This window comes from Solenopsis invicta, chromosome 16 (genome assembly GCF_016802725.1).
Source record: "Solenopsis invicta isolate M01_SB chromosome 16, UNIL_Sinv_3.0, whole genome shotgun sequence".
NCBI classification, from domain to species: Eukaryota; Metazoa; Arthropoda; class Insecta; order Hymenoptera; family Formicidae; genus Solenopsis; species Solenopsis invicta.
In genome coordinates this window covers 5109893-5126686 of record NC_052679.1, presented here as the reverse complement: position 1 = coordinate 5126686, position 16794 = coordinate 5109893, and the positions used below count along the sequence as shown (strand labels likewise).

The 16794-nt window shown below is 42.6% G+C and overlaps 1 protein-coding gene and 1 long non-coding RNA gene across 3 annotated transcripts in view; one reads left to right on the top strand and one right to left on the bottom strand.

The window, feature by feature from the left end:
* The window catches only part of LOC120359787, an 81205-nt gene extending 75908 nt beyond the window's left edge, over nt 1–5297 (top strand). The window contains exon 3 of the long non-coding RNA XR_005576563.1: nt 4672–5297. This is a non-coding gene — a long non-coding RNA (uncharacterized LOC120359787). The remainder of the gene's footprint in view (nt 1–4671) is intronic.
* LOC105203640 (nephrin) overlaps nt 1–16794 on the bottom strand; it is a 379020-nt gene that overhangs the window by 231428 nt on the left and 130798 nt on the right. The window lies entirely within an intron of this gene.

Below are 16794 nucleotides of genomic sequence, written 5' to 3'. Positions count from 1 at the left end.
CTATCGAATGTTCTAAATAGAAAATCTCCAATTCTATAAAATTATAATAACTAGAAATTCTTCTTGGTCTCAATCATATATATATATATATATATATATATATATATATATATATATATATATATGTCTCGTTGATATAATAAAATCATTTTTCTCAGTGTACAATATGTTTCTCTATTAGCTCATAAACGTACATTTTTTTTGCACTATACAACAAAAATGGCGTTTAATTAATTTGATTCGTTCGATTCGCTTAACTTGTTTCATTTGTATCCTGTTACAAAATAATAGCTATTTAGTTTCAGTAACTTCCTAATTGCTACCCTAGATTCGTATTCAGAGCGTAGCGACTTTTTAGAGAATACTATTTTAAACAATTATATCGCTCCAATTTGGGAAAAAAAATCAAAATAACAAAGTTGTAAATAACAACATCAAAACTGAACGAAGGGAAAAATAATTACGCTCACCCTCGACGCATCGCCGGCCACGCGGATCAACGTTGTTTCCGTTTCTCATTTGATCGCGCGTGCAGTCAAGAGCCGCATTATAATCGCAAATACGCGCCATTGATAAAATTTAATTAATTGATCGCTCCGTCGGCGCCGCGCCGCGTTGCGCCAATCGGCGTCACTATATTTTAATTAACTTCGCCCTTTAATTGAACACGTAAACGTCGAAAATCTGCGAGCCACGTAAAATTCTCCCCGCCAAAGGAGAGCGGAAAGCGCACGGAAGGTCGACAATTATTTCCGGCCGGTTGGACCGGACGGATGCGATTGGCATCATTGATATTGCGGGGACCGTGAGAGAACGCCGGCGAAAGTGGGGATAGGGAGGCTTTCGCAAATTTGAATTCGAATCTACGAGCCAAAGAGCTTGACGAGTGAAGTGCTCGGTACATTCCACCCTCGAGCGTATGTATAGCGTAGGAAGAGTGCGCGGGGTAAAAGGGACGCGGTGGGATGAGTCGAAATCCACTTCGACGGTAATTGCATGTTCGGAGTTATCGCGAATCTACTACTGCCGCCGTGCGCGATAGAGGGTCCGGTTCGAGGATCTCCCCGCTTTCGACATGCGTTTTGCGTTATTGATCGATCGGTCGGATGACGCGCGCCGCGCCGGCACTTTCTTGCGAGCGAACGAGATAACCCCGGAGTAATTAGCAAAATTACGGGGGACGTGATTCGAACGGTCGATCGGGGATTTGTCGCGCGAGGCGCGTCGTCCCTCGTAAGCACGGAGCGGAAATAAAACGCGGAATCACTTGGAAAAAGATATAATATTTGAAAATCGCACTTTACTGAAGCAAAATTGCCATCCGCACTGCAAATTCTCACAACTGAACCAGATCGATCGTTAGCAGGGGAGGAGGCAAAAAATTGTGGAAAAAGCTCGCGAAGGTAAAAAGAAAACTTTCAAACCTCTCGTTTCTGTTTTTTATTATTTTGATTTTTGAGAAGAGAGATTTTCGCTAAAATTTTTGAGCGACTATTCAGATCTCGATATCTGGGGGGGGGGGGGAACAGAGCGATAATCTTGTGTTACGTTAACGGCGGTGGAAATGTGGTTTGAGACAACTGTTTTCACGATTCACGCGCTTTCCTTCCTTTTTTTTTCACGCCAAGACGAAATCCTCGGGATTTAACCGCGAATTGTCACCGTTGACTACTCCACGGCGGTGTTGGTTATCGCGGCGCCACGATCTCGCCGAAGAGGAGAGATAGCGGTTAGCGCGGGGACAGACTCGTTCTTGCACGGGCGAGCCGCGCGAGCTCCCGAGCGAGTTCGACGCACGGCGCATCGTTGATCCCGCGAAATCCACGGAGGAAGATCCCACGGAGCCCATAACTTTTACCCTCTCGAATTGCTCTTCCGTAGTTTTCAGATCCGAAGCGCCGATAGCTCGAGGCGCGCCTTGCGCCTCGCGCCTCGCGCTCGTTAACCCACATCGGCGCATCAGATGTTGGAGTGCGCGTAATTTCTCTTCTTCCGCCATTAAAGGAGCTTTAAGTCGCAACGAGGGGCCGAGCCGCGCTTCCAGTTTCGCGATTAGACTTAATCACGTTCCAATCGAACCTAACTGGGCTGAGCTGCGGCTGGATGAAACTTCCGTTCGGTCATTGGTACCTTCGATCGATTAATAGGCTTTGGACTATTCACGAGGTAGGTATGCGCTTACAATTAACAACGGAATCACGTGACCGCGCGCTAATTGTTATATATAAATAGACGTTTTAAACAACAAGAGTACAATTGAACGATGTAACAACATACATTCAAATCGAGTTTCCATTTGAATCGTAATTGCGAAATTGATGTTATTAAAGATTAAAGGGGAGAATGGGAAGAGGAGGAGCGACAAGGAGAGAGAGGGGAGGTAGATAATTAATATCTGTGTTATTTTAGTAAACGATAGTACACAATTCTGTACAGAAAACAAGAAACTAAATTGTCTATATGAACAATACGCGGTGATGCAGTACCGCGTAACGCGTTAAACGGCATCCAATTACAAGCTTTTCAGCAAATGCCCGAGTACTCGCATACATGGTTGTAACCGTTGCATGCGCTAGAATGTAGTCGATATTTTTATTGGTCTCCTAAGTACAAGGCAATCCGCGCGCGCGCGCTCGCTGGAAGGGGCGAGGAAATGTGTCTCGGGGTCTCGAAGTAGTCCAAATATTACGGGTGAAAACACCCGAAGCACGAGTGTTCTTCGGTTGTGTGCTCGGTTCTTAAACCCGGCATCGAAGTCACTAAGCTCGGCAAGGACCGCAAAGACAATATTATCTCAGGGAAGTCCTCGCGATGTTGTCCCCGCTTAGCCCTCGAGCTATTTCGATATACGTACGCCCTTCTTGATTTTTCGCGAAACCGCTGGAGGATGTGTTCCTCCGTTAATGGAGAAACATTGTTTGCAATTTTTTAAATTGCAGCTAGTTGGTTGCCGCGTCACGCGTTTACGTGCTCCGCGGCTCTTTAATGCGCGACGCTGGATGGGCCGCGATTTATTTAATAAATAGGATCGTCATTAAATGTGCATCTGCGTCCTCAAGATGCTATTTCCGATACGAATCGTCGAAAAAAAAAGCACGAGACGCATTAAGGTTTTATCACTCTTGAAAAGAGAGATAAATTTTTCCACATATTTTCTACTAACGACAAAAATAATATATCGAACTTTATCTATAGAAAATATCTTTTCTACACGGGAAAAAAACATTCTTATTTTGTTTTTTTTATTTTCAAAATGTTAAAAATAGAAATAAAATTATATAGAGATTAAATCGAACGTAATTTGCTAACAAGAAAAATAAATTCCCATTATTCAATAATAATTTTTATGAGGAAGAAATATCGGATAAAAAATAATATCTTCAAAGCAAGAAATTGGAATTTTTTTTTAATGCTATTATATTATAATCAAAATGTTCATATTGTTGTTTTAAATGATCATTATAGTATTGAAATAAAAAAAGTACATTTTGTTCAAAATATAAAAAAATTTTTCAAAAGAATTAAATAATATATAAACAAAAGCATCATTTGTTTCGTATATAATATATTTCTTGCTTGCGTATAAAACAAATGTTTGCTAAATAGAGTGCATTAGTTTTAATTTGATACAAATGTTTGATACTGCTTTTCTGTGCAGTCTCTAAAATCTGCACAAATTAAGAGAAAGTAATTACACAACGTGAAATCAACTACTATTTCTGGGATGTGACTATCTCTACGATGTTAAATTAATTTCTAATTAATCGGAATTGGAACGATATTACGACTTCAGTGCAATTGTAATCGACTTAAAGCTTTCGTCGCAGAATTCGCAGAAAGTGAATGAAGAACGCTCTGCATAGAAAAGTTTCAGGTCGTGCTCTTGATGTATACAAGTATATATGTGTATCTAATAAATGAGCGAATTCGTTAAATTCGCGTGATTCGCTGACGAGATTGTAGTTGCTTGTCCACGAAGGACGTTGAACTTAACGAGTAGGTAGATAGACGTTCGCAGAAGAATCCATAACGCTATCGATCATAAAAATTGCACGTGCACGCGGAGATATTGTTTGCGTCGGCAACCGGAAGCGAGGAGAGAAGGGACAGCGGAACGACGTCCGGGTCCGAGATAGATGGCGGATGTAAAACCAGATTTAATAAGCTGTAAACCGATTTATACTTTCGCGTGGCGCCGGCGTGGTAAAATCCGTTGCAAAATAATCGCGCGGCCATTAAATATTTCAGGCTATTCTGACCGCGGGCATAGCTTGAGTGGCGTGCATGCCGCGTGCATCATTTATGTACGGCACATGCAATACACCGGGCGTTTATAATCCTCACCGCGCGCGGAGCTTAGTGGAGAGTACCGTAATGCGCCCATTACTTACACACGCCGCGATCATATCGCGCTTTCCATTCGATACCCGACGGTAGAGGAAGGAAGAGGAAACCCGTTGCACGCGTGTAACAACATAAACGCGATCATTTTTACACCTCTTTCGCAATCCGCGACGCAATTTCGCCTCGCGGATTCCACAGATAAACGCAATAATACGCCCTCCTGCTAATGGCGCGGATGATTATCCCTCGGAATCTTTTCATAACGGCGCTTTGAAGATCGCGCCGATATTTAATTAAATCCGCGAACGCGCTCTTCTTTTGTTTCAGACCAACGTCCTGGGGATTCAAAGAAGAAAATTTTTTCTTTCGGAATTATTCTCGTTACAAGTGTGCACATATACATGCGCATAAGGGATGTTAGAATACCGGCTGTACAAGGAAGGACACTTAGAAGCTTGGAGCATCCTACAAAATCTTACCGCGACGGGCCAGCTTCCGGTTTTGCGGAAACACGCTCGCAACGATGGCCGAACGATGTCGTCCAAGAGCTTTTCCACGTTCCCCTGGGCATCGCGGTATTATTGGATCGGCGCTTGTTCGGCGATTCCATCGGCGTTTTCGTGATTATTCCGCGGCTTTCTCGATTTTCCCGTTGGCTGATAGCGACGACGAAATAACGGTACAACGAGCGTCAATGATATTTCGTTAAACGAGCAAAATATTTGAGAAGCGTCGTATTCGTATGCCAATGCGCAGCTCGACGAACCAACGTTAGCTTTTTATTATCACGTATGCAACTTGTATTTGTAATTCTTTTGATGAAAGTCAATGAAAATCAATCAAGTGAAAACACCATATTATTAATCCGTCGTTTTCTAATACTCTTTTCTTTACAGCCTTCTCATAATAGATTTTCTTAGCCTTAGAGTAATTTGTGCATCGAACAATCAATTGAACGCATTTGATTTCTATTTATAATTTTATGTATCAAATTATGAATATAATTATAGATAAGAAAAAAATTGTATCATATTATAATTTGATTTAAAATTATGTACAGAATATTCGATTCTTTCTCTGACATAATTGGGTTATTAAAAAATACGACATATTTTGAATTGTCTAAAGCGGGCTTGAGAGATGCATTCCGTGTCAACGCTAGCCGACCTCTGATTGTCATGTACCACACGTCCTATATGAAATACTACAAACATATAGTTTACATATGTCTGAAAATATTATTGGATGCAATATTGTAAAAATGAGATATTATGCTTGTTGATTATGGAGTAATATTGTTTTTTTCCCCATTTTAACAGGAACTTTTCTACAGATAATATAACGACTCAAGTCGTCCCTTTATTCACTATCTCACCGCAGCACGCGCTAATATAATCCAATACTTGGCGCCGACTTTCCGCAGAGTTCTTAATTGCGAATGGAGCTAATGAAGACAGCGAAGAAGCGTTAATCGGTGCCACTTTATATATACATAGTATATCAATTTATCTTAATAAAAACTTCCCAGCATGGTTAAAAGAACAGATCGATTTAATGATTAACGTAATCACATTACTCTATCTGGAACACAATTAAAAATTTAAATCCGTAATAATGTAACGCAATTTAAAGCTTAAACTAACAAGAATTGGATATTATTTCAAAGGCGCAATGTTAATTCAATGTAATTTTCCCTCGATGTAAATCAAATTTTAATGAGGCTATCGAACGCGTAATTTTTTTTAAATAAATTATCATGAAAAAATAGGAGAAGGTACGGCCCGTGCGAAATTTTTCCTTTTGGCAAAACAATCGAGGACTTTTTTCAAGTCGGACATTCGACCGTTCCCAAGTTTCCGCTAGTCGCGAAACTTATTTATCTTCGGTTTTAACGGACAGTCAAGGCGTTATTAGGGAATTCGTGGCTTCTTCGCTGACGACTTACGGCAATATTCCTCGTGAGTTAACTCGGCAGTTAGCGTAGACTACCCGCCAAAAAGTTGCGGAGCTCGGACGGAGTTGATGAAGAGGGCGGGGGAACGTTGGCCGAAGCTACCTACGCGACAGTTTGCTTATTTAAGCTTAGCTTAAGCAAAGCTCCCGAGTTACCGCGGAATGAGCGAAGAAGGAGAGGCTTGGAGGAGAGGCTTGGAAAGAGAGAGACGGAGAGAGAGAGAGAGAGAGTTAAGGAGAGAGATAGTTTGACGGTGCATGCGTATCGTACTTGATCGAACTCCTGATTTGCTAGTAACCATCGCAATCTTGCGCGGTAACACGTTTGATCATGTAGCCACAAATATACGTGATCTGATGTCAAAATTTGTCCACACAATCAAAAAGATTCGTGCGATCTTCAATATCGAGGATTGAACAATAATAATAATATTGAGACGAAACGTGTCTGAATTTTCAACACCGGCTGGCGTATCTTTTCTCCGATTAATTCTTACAAATATATTTCCAACAAGATAACGCGAGCTACTTAATCAGAGAGAATTACTTCAATCGCAGTTAAAGAAGCCTTCCTACTTGTAGAATTATAAAGATAAACTCAGCAATTTTTTTTTTTTTTACATTTCTCTTTCTTCATTTTTTCCCGTCAAATATTATAATTTCTTTTTTTTTCTTTTTCGATATTACATTGTGATTTTTTTTCAATCCGTTTCAATCGGATCGTTTCCGTCAATAATTTTTCATTAAATTAAATGAGATTACAAAAATATTGTTTTCTTATATAAAACTAGTAAATTGCGTTAAAAAGTTACGAGTAATTTCAAGATCGTGCTTAAAAGAAATCTAACTTTATATGTTACAAAGGATATTTGTCATCTTCGATTTTTTTTTAATTTTCAAAAATGTTATACTTTAAAACGCATACTTGAGAAATATTTATAAATTTCCGTTTTCCCTTAAATAAAATTTCAAGTAAATTTTTTGGTCAATTTTAATCTAGCCCTTGTAGACTCAGCCGCTGAAATGTGGACGTAGAGTTGATGAAACGAAAGGTGTACGCGAAGAAATTTCCGTTGTCACGTTGACGCGGGAACGGCCGCGGTATCGACGCGGCTTCCGCGGTTTTTCTCGCGAGCGGTCGTCGTCGCGACAGTTGCAACGGACAAAAGAAGGAAACACGGAAGGCGGTTGAAGAGAGGTAGAGCCGCGATCTTGGAAATTCACCCCTTCTTTTTATCGGGCCGCCACGCGCTTTGCGCTTTCAGCGTCGACTGTAATCTGCCCCCGGTGAATTCAGAGAAGCCGCTCTGCGCAACGTCGCGTCGCCCGCTGAAAAAGGAGCATGTACGAGCACACGACGTCGACCGGTGTCGGTTTTCCGTTGCGCAGCCTCCAGTACCGTCGCGGCGCCCTTAGCCCTTTTCTTCGTGAGCCTTTGACGCCGTGTATTTCCGCGTCGGCGACGTAACCGCGCGCTCGTAACGTCGCTATTTCTTCCTGACGTAAGATGGGATTTGCCGTATTCAAGCGTCGGGATGGGTGCCTTTCAGATCTTTCCTCCTCTCTTTCTCTCTCCATCTTCCTCTTCGCCCTCTCTCACTCTTTTTTCTTCTTCCGACCGCGACGCTCGCGCGATGGAATTACCGCGTGTTTTTTATCCCACACTTCTTACGCTCGTCGCGTAGACTCGTAATTCCCCCTTTCATTAGGCCTCTTTCACGACATGTTGACGAAAAACTGTCGAGTCGACAAGATTAGCGGCGCGCGACCATTCATTAACGTTATCGATGTTAATGAACACTTTGACCGCTGTCCTATTAACTATTTGAAATCGTGCGGCTGCGGCCGCATAAATATGTAAAACGAAATCGCCATGAGAGGAGTCGAGATAAATGGGAGTTAACCCGCGGACGGGCGAAAACATCGGTGGAAAGGAAGGTGTTCTTTCCCACGTCGCGTTTCCCCGCCGTGTATATTAACCAATAAACAGGGTCGCGGATTTAACGGCGGCGATACGCTTTTTTTTTACGCGACACTGCCATTTTTCCTGACCGTAGGCACTAAAGGCGAGCGACGCGTGTATAAAACCGATGGATATTAGCGGCGCGTCGCACACGCTGAGTTATGCGTCCCCCAGTAAAAAATGGAGAGAGGCAGGATGTAAAAAAAAAAAAAAAATGGAAAGACGGGGAGAAGGGGAGGACTATTTGTACAGGCCGCCCCATAACGACGAGCTCGCCTTAACGCTCATAACGTGCAGGTGCATGGAGAACGACTGTCCTGGAAAATACGAGCTGGGCGTGATGCCCCCGCGTGGATCAGAGAGAAAGAGAAGGGGAGAAGGGGGAGAGGAAGAGAGAGCGAGAGAGAGAGAGAGCTTAGAAAGAGATCGTCGAAACGGAAATTTGATTCATCCAAGTGAACTACATTGAGAGAACAGCTATAATAAATTCATGCATTCATACATTCATGTATTCGTGTACTCATTATGCGAGCAACACGTTGTTCGCATTAATAATTCGTAAAACATAATCCCGTTACGATCTTTAAGCGCAACCGATAAGACAGCGTCTCATTAAGCGTGGAACAACAATAAGGATTATTTCTGAATGCGGTAGGCTTGGAATGACAGATCAATGTTGGCGCGCCGCGGCGCGATAATTTCGAACGCTTCGGCGTGCGTGCTTACGAAACATCTGAACGCCGCGCCGAGCCGCGCCGCGTCAAGGAGACAAAGAGATAATTGCATTGTTAACTGCCGGGTTAACGATCAATCCGATTCCAGGTTGCGTTTCGCCGGTCATTATTTCATCCGTTAATGACGAAGTCGGTCCGCGCGAATACTTTTAACCATAGTTGAGAGAGACCGAGGCTGCTCGGAGAAATTTCTGGCAGCTATTCTTCTGCCTCTGTATCTAACTGCCATGAAATTGTGTGTATAAGTTAATTAACGAGCGTATCATGCGAGCGAGGACGAAAAGTACGCCAAGCATAGCTAATAATTGCGAGCGATGCATCAGCTCGCAACAATGCTGTTTAAATATGTTCTTGCAGCAGGAAATTGTGGCGTTTCTTGACGTTGTACTGCAACTGCGATATACAATGAGATACAAATGCAGACACAGTTAATACACAACAGCTACCGCGTCTCGCTAATTGACACGATGACATGTGTGAATTGTTTACTTTACGACAGAATGCACGTATGTGCAAATGAGTTAACGAAGAAAGATCCGATGTAATACTTTCCTCGGAAAATAAAATGTTCGCTGCCGTTCCTTAATCATGGCTTGTCAAAGCTACATTTTTGCTGTTAATTATAAATTGCAGCAAAAACGATTTGAGAATGTTCTTAATAAAGCAGCGAAATCTGGATTTAGGACCTTAACTTAGTTTCCATTGTATCGCAACAAAAAAGTAGTTATCGGAATTAACTGATATGTCAGAAATATATAGATAATGCACTTGGTAGCTAATTAATGTACTTATTTTGAATACACTTTTAGTTACAGAGTATAGCAAACATGTTCTGTAGCTAAACTTGTGTATCAGGTAGCTAAACTCTTCAACTAAGGTCCGGTTTTTCATTATCTGATTAACTTGTGGCTATGAGCTTCGTCCAATGAACTAACATGATCCTATCCATGATGATGCCATAGATAGCTGAAGCTCACTGCATGAAACATCAGGTTAAGCCTAACTACAAGTTAACTAGATAATGAAAAACTATATATTGCTACTGCAAATTAGATACCGTATGAAGTTTTTAGCTACAGCAGCTACTTCCTTTCTCCTGCGTTAATAGATCGCGAAAAAATCGTATCTCTTTTTCCGTCACCCATCTCTTTTTCCATCTTAAAATCCGAGGAAATTCATTTCATCAAGTAATTAGCGAAATCATTTTTCCGACAAAATCAGTTGTGACAAACTTTATCTAGCGGCGATCATTTAATGTGCAATTTGTCCAAAGAACCTTGTTCAAATTCTTATCGTTGCCGTCATTAGGTGCGCGTTCAATTAGGATAATTAGTTCGACACCCCATTTTCGTATTCTATATTTACATATTCAAAGAAAAAAAACGCACGGCTTTACGTTTCTCAAATTAATAACGCAAGTAGTTACCGTCAGGGAATTTTCGTTACATTTTTCATGTTATTAAAAATACTCAGTTATAATTAGTTACGTAAACATAATTGTCAATTTGCAGCTTCGCGTTTATTTAAAACAATAAAACTTTACGCATCAGAAAATTATGATACTAAAATACTGTTGAGTATATTATATTTATTTCGTAAATAACAAAAAAAGCTGATTGCCCTAAAAGCACTTTGTTATTGATTTCCAGTGCATTTTGTAATACCGTCTCGCAACAGTGACGAGATTTCGTGCTTGATTATAGATAATGCACTCTATTTAGGTAGGTGAATCGCGCGGCGTCCTTTACACATTGAACAGCCAAACGTTTTTATCCCGTGATGCGTTAAATTTATGATGTCAAATTTGCGCAGCCATATACAAATATAAAACGCATATAATTATTAAATACACAAATTCTCTATTCTCGTCGAGTCAATTTGATTATCGTATTCAAAGCTTAATAAGCCTGCAAAGAACATAAGCATTTAAAATGTATTCGTTGTGCCATGATTTAATAACACTTTTCAAATGTTTCAAATAATACTTCGTATTTTTAACGTATCGCTTAATTATAAAGCTAATTATCCTGTATTTTGAATTGAATTAAAAGTTTACATCAAATTTACCTAATTTGTGGAAAAGTCACATTTAATTATTAGATTAGCGCAACATCTGTTGCCTCGTTTATTAGTCCTATAAAATTGAAAAAAAAAAAAACATCCGACGTGGACGAGCGTAACGTTCCATTTTTAGGCACGAAAGAATTACAAATAACGTGTGGACGTAGTAAATATTAATGAGCAGGAATTACGCGCGCAGAAATGTTCACCCGTTGCTCTTTTTCTTTGAGAAAGAGCTGTACGGCATTCAAGCGTTTTACGTCGTTGATTACTGCAGTCTTACCACTGACGACTCTTTGCAGTTCCGGATAGTAATTCCCCCGCTCTCTCTGTCTCACTCCCTCTTCCTTTTCTCGTAAGTTCCTCGGAGTGTTTACTCATATCCCCGAAGGGAAGTTTTAGACTTCAGGGGGTGGAGAAACAAACGAACGCTCGGAAAGGATAAGAACTTCGTTAATATATGCATTACTTGTACGCGTTAATATCCCATCATCCGTTTTACTTAGCGCCCGATTCTCCTTTACCCGTCTCTCCTTTGTTTCTCCTTGCATCTCCATGCTGATAAATGGATTGTAAATCGCGCGCGGTTAAGTAAAATAGTCCCTCGCTCGCAAATGCATGATGATCGCGCGTAATAATAACCGCGTAAAAACTTTGAGCGAGCAAAAAAAAACCAGCGATAATTATCAATCGCCGTAATTATTGCCGACAGAAACGCGAAGACGGATGATGGATACGCAGTCGATATTCGCTCCGTTCACGATGTACGAAAAGAAGAAAAAGTGGCAAACGTAAAAAAAAAAAAAAACACGTTCCGACAACACCAGTCTCGCGTTTAAGCTCGTTTTATTTCGCAGATAATGATTTTTCTACGGTATAACAAACGGAAAGGCGGGTAGGACAGGGATGTAATATCTGTTCTTATTTTCAACTTTATTTGACAGAGTTCGTTCGAATCAGAATCTCATTTCCTTGTTTATCTTATTAACGATGAACAATCGTCCATTTAACGAACGCGGACGTGGCCGCGGTTCGGGCTTTATTTTGCCGCCGTAATATGCGTTTTGTCATCGTGACGATGGCATCATTGCCCACGTAACACGCGTTTTATAAAATCACGGCCCATTCTTCGTCGCTTTTACGACGGAAAATTTTGCAGCGAGCTTCGACGCGACGCATCAGCCGCGTCATCGACTTGTGTTCCGGGTGGAGATGATTATCGATCCGGGTATCGGAATTGCTCGATCATGCGCGGGTTTCTTTCGCAAGTGACCGAACTTTGCGCGATAACGTCTGCGCGCGTGTAACAACTGACACGTGGGGAAGAGACAATGACGTGAAAAAAAATACCCCGCTCGTGTTAAATGAGAATGAAAATGCATTGCGCAAACAGCCGCGATGCGCGTCATCGGGGAAAACGCATTCAAAAGACACCTGGCGTTAACGAGGAAGACGAGACGGCGGCGATGACGATGGCGGCGGCGGCGGCTCTCGTGTCGCCGAGCAAACGAGTACGGGAACAAAAGAGCCGTCGTTCTTACCCGGGTCCCCGCGCGTCTTGGAATTAAGATAAACGAACGTACAGTCGCGCACACCAATCCACGGGGAAACTCTTAAATTGCTCGCAAGAAACGCGAGCCGGTTTTTCGTCCGAGTACTTCGGTGCCGTCTGCTGGTTTGGACAGCGTCTTAAAGAGAGGCCGTCCGGCCCGATTAGATCCGTGGCTTGTGCGGACGGGGAAGAAAACTCGAGGGCGCAAGAGACGCCGCGGAAATTACCGTCACAGACCGTTGGAGGTCGTGCGTCGGTGCCTAAGGGAATTAACGAGAGCAGTCGAGCCGAACTTGGAGCGCGAAGTCGGTGGCAAAAATAGAAAGCGGGACTACTGTGGCGTTTGCCCGTGAAACCTGCTGCGAGGCAAATTGAAAATTACGACGAATTAGTTGAGTCAGTAGCGGAAGCGCCAGTATTTTTATTATGCCTGTCCTTCTATCGCGTTGTTTCTATTATCTTAAAAAAAAAAACACGCTCGGAGCGTCTTGCTACAGATATTTTTATTTAAATCACGACTCACAGAGCTTGTATTCGAAATAAATACCGGTGACAATACATTTAACATACGCTGTCGTTCTATATTCCACGTTGTAAAAAAAAAAATAATAATAAATAAGTAGAGCAAGGACGATTAATATCTTCTCCCTCTTTTCAGAAATTATAATATTTCGCACAGCGCAAACAACGAGGAGAGAAACTTTTCTCGGCCGATAATTTTCTAATTACATAAATTCGAGCGAACTTAAGCGGATTTAATAAAAGCGAGAGCGACTATAAATATTTTAAGAGGCAGCGAGAATTTTGCCGAGAATCCTGCGTGCCGCGTGTTATCGTTCTCCACGTGCGACTTATTCAAACAGCGCCTGTCAAAAGCGACATCAGAAACTCCGTTCCACTTAACGCATTACGGCGACGTTAATGAAAGCGGGTCTGTTTACTCTTCTCGTACCTGCGAGCGGGAAACACGCACGCGGATGCGATATTAAACGCGCGGGAGCGTCGCCGCGCGACCTGCGTGTATGCGCGTGCACGTTGAAATTTATCGGAGGCCTTCGCGTTGCACGTCGTCGAGTCCGCTCGGCGTGGCACGGCCGCGAGAAAAGCCGGAAAAAAAAGCCGGAAGTCCCATTGTTCGTCAACGTAGCGGAGTTCCCTCCCCGCGAAATACGATTCTATACGCGCGCGCTGAAACGGTGCGGATTCGCGCCACGCCGCAAGAAAGCCGTGAAATAATGCTCAAGGTTCGCGGTCGACGTCACGCCGATCGCGGGGAATCGGCCGATCTGCCTGATTTAGTGTCGCGACCACTTCCGTCTCGTCGCGGGCAGATTCGCGAGGATAATCGACACGCTCGGTGACCCGCTGGTGGAAAGCATTGAAAGATCTGCACGGCGCGACGATTTCTCTCTCTCTCTTTCTCTTTGTGTCTCGCGGCTCGCTCGCCGATCGTCCGAGCTGCATAAAATCCGAGACCGAGACTTCGCGGCGGGCGTATAAATTTCCGAAAGCGATTTTGCGCGGGCAGCGATCGCGCGGACGATTACGCGCCGCTGCTCTGCTGCGGTTTCTGCCGTTTTTAAAGCTATTAATACTTTCGCGCAAAGTTGAAGGTATTCCTGATTGCGCAACACGTAATAAATTGTTGTTTATGTAAACTTTTACCTCCTTTTTTTTTTATTATTTTTAAGTGCTGAATTATGTTACACCTCGCGATATAACGATTACGTTCTACTTTATAATTGATGTTTCTAGTCTAGCGAAATTAACACGAGGATTCCATTAGGCTAATTATGACAGCTCCGCGGACCCGACTCTGTATGCTTAAAGGCGAACGAAGAATAGTTAAACGGAACCTCTTCCCGGTGCTCTCATTATTATCGCCGGGGCGGTAATAATCATTTTTCCGAGCGCTCTGGCATTCGGACAACATTTATTAATTCCGCAATGCACCGCGTCTCGGATATCTATGCGCGTGTTTTTTACAACGCGCGAATCGGAGCGCCATAAAATTCCAGCTTGACCTCCCATTAAAGGCATTGGAAAACTTGACCGATTTGCCTTTGATCTCGACGAATGCATCAAAACGAATACAATCGCGCTCACGCTCGCGCGTACGTACGTACGTACGTACGTACACACCCAACACCCGTAATAATAACCGCGTATAATCGAATCGGCAACGCTAATTTCGGTAATGGCCATATTCCGACGTGCAAACGAAGGTTGACTCGTTTGGCCGGTGTTCACACGCTCGTGCACACGCACACACGCACACACGCGCGCGCGCGCGCGGAGGGAATTGTAATTAAGTGCACGACGTCGTTATGTTATATATATATGCACACACGCAATTATATTATTGTATCGTGATTGTCTTCCGCGGCAGAAGGGACGGGAGGCACAAGGGGAAAACGCCGTTTCGCGCTTTATCGACGCGACTTTTCGCGCAACGGCACCGCATATTAATAATTAATTCGCGTGTCCGCGAAGATCGAATTGTTTCACGCTAAATTGACACGGCAGCGTATTGAAGCAGCGGATGCCCGCGGGGACGATCGCCATTTCGCAAACTACGGATTACCGTGATTCCATTAATATACGTACGTCGAACGCGCGCCGTCCCGGCGTTTATTTCGCGAGATAACGCGACAGCGCGCGGCGACGAGCGAGCGTGCGAAATTAACGCTCATGACGTTTGACGTTCCGGCAAAAATAATCTTGCCCTGGAATCTTACGAGGGCAATTCGATGTCTGCGTTAATAATTTCCACTTGAATGTTTAATTGCGTGTAATATAGCGTTACATCGAGATACATAATGCAAGACTCACGGCCATGCGAAGCCGTGACAAGCATATTTCTTCGAGTCAATGCTACAGATGTTACGATAATGCAAAAAATATCGCGCACCTATAATTTCGTATAGAACCATTTAACGCGCGCGATTCTGTTGGGAAAAACTGTAGGCTTTTGTCTAAGGTAACATCTTGTGCACGCGACGGTGTAAAACTCACCTGTTCCTCAAATGTCTCTCGAGTGTTACTTGACGCCTCAGCAATGTTAATTGCTAACAAGAGCCCTTATCTAATCAAGATGGCTCCAAGTGTTTAGAGTATCACGCGCATCCATTACACATAAGCATTTGCTCGTAGGTAGAAACCCTACGAAAAAAAAACACTCTGCAACAACAACAGTGTCGCACAGTCGAAATGTAGATCTTACAGCACGTAGACGTTTAACTAAAGTTTATCTTGACTGTCGAACAAAATCTATTTTAGAAAGCTTATTTTGAACTTCGTGATAATTATATAATTTTTATGTAAAATAAAAAAATGTTCCAAGAATTGAAAATATTCATTTTTTAAAAATGTATTAACGCACACATACCAAAATATATTGAAAATACAAATAGTGTCAGATCTGATGCGAATCGTAATTCACTCAGAATTTAACTCAGAAGACGTAAATAACGTTCTAAGATTCTTTCATCGCATGTATATTACGTAAATAACTATGTACAGAATAATTATCAATCAGCAGTATAGCAACTTGAGGATAAACGACACAGATACAACGCAATCTTCGAGTTTTCAAAATCTGCTGTATAATAGCAAACGCATGCGCGTGCACGTGTATTAATATTCAGATCAGAAAATAGATATCCGTGATTTATTCAATCGCAATGCGACAATCGCCACTGTGCATATGTAACGCGACATATGTAACGCGCGTCTTTTTTTTGCGCAACTTCGAAGATACAAAAACTCTTTCATAGCTAGCATGGAATGGGAAAACGTCGAATAATCCCCGCCTCTAACGATCGAGAATAAATCGATTAATTATACGAACGATTTCACGAGCCGAAAGAGTTGTGATTCACGAAAGAGGGTGACGCATGCGTGTGCGTGTTTAAGGACCATCGCTCAGACACGTGTAATGCGCGTTATGCCTCAATTGCGTGTGCGAAGAAGTAGCTGTTCCGCGTTTCGCTGACACCGGGCGCTTCACGCTCCGCGGCCGCGTGAATAAATGAACGCGACGTACGTAAATAACGTGTTCCTTGTTTATTACACCGCTGACTTAAATTATAGAATTATGATTTACGATCGTACGCGTGGGCACGTCTGTGCGAACGTAACGTTGATTTAACGCTACGTTAATACGTTACGGCAGAAAAGCGCGCACC